Genomic DNA, 688 nt, shown 5'->3' with positions numbered 1-688 from the left:
TCAACTCCAAGTGAATGCCAGTGTCTAATAAATGTGTGTAATGTAGTAAAAGCTTCATTTAATTGTGTTGAAATGGGGGGGGGGAGCAGCCTTGATTTTTGTGGTGCACATATTTGTGGTTTAAAATTGCCTTGTTGGTGCTTAAAGAGAATTTTCTTGAAAAAATTGTAATTGTAATACTTGCTTTTCTAAGACCACAAGAAAGAGAACTTTTTCTTTCCTTTGGCTTTACATGGGTGGCCCATGCTTCTTGCTCCTCTTACAGCTTCAAAGCAGGTGGGTCACCACGTTCCCCAGTTGCCCTCTGTCCCCTCCCTACTGGGGCCCTTCAGTGTGAGGCTGGCTATGGACAGCTGGGACCTGGGTAAGGCGCAGCATGGTCAGGTGTCCAGACGTGGGACAGGTTTGTCCCTCTGCCACACCCTGGCCTGACAGCCTTCCCTGGATGCTGCTCATGAGCCTGGCTGGGCCCGCCAGTCGCTTGACTCTCCCTAGCCTGGGAGCCTGGCTGGGCCCGCCAGTCGCTTGACTTTCCCTAGCCTGGGAGCCTGGCTGGGCCTGCCAGTCGCTTGACTCTCCCTAGCCTGGGAGCCTGGCTGAGTGGGTGCTCTTTGTGATCAGTGATGCTCTGTTTTAAAAATGTTGCAGCTGACACAGTTATTCAGGGACAGACCAAGGAGCAAACGAG

The 688-nt window shown here is 51.7% G+C and overlaps 1 protein-coding gene across 1 annotated transcript in view; it reads left to right on the top strand.

Moving 5' to 3' along the window:
• PUDP (pseudouridine 5'-phosphatase) overlaps positions 1 to 688 on the top strand; it is an 85,594-nt gene that overhangs the window by 7,900 nt on the left and 77,006 nt on the right. The window lies entirely within an intron of this gene.

Source organism: Otolemur garnettii, unplaced genomic scaffold (assembly GCF_000181295.1).
Source record: "Otolemur garnettii isolate 467f Iridium unplaced genomic scaffold, OtoGar3 scaffold00065, whole genome shotgun sequence".
Classification (NCBI taxonomy): Eukaryota; Metazoa; Chordata; class Mammalia; order Primates; family Galagidae; genus Otolemur; species Otolemur garnettii.
Note: the sequence above shows the minus strand (reverse complement) of the source record. Positions and strands in the feature narration are given on the sequence as shown.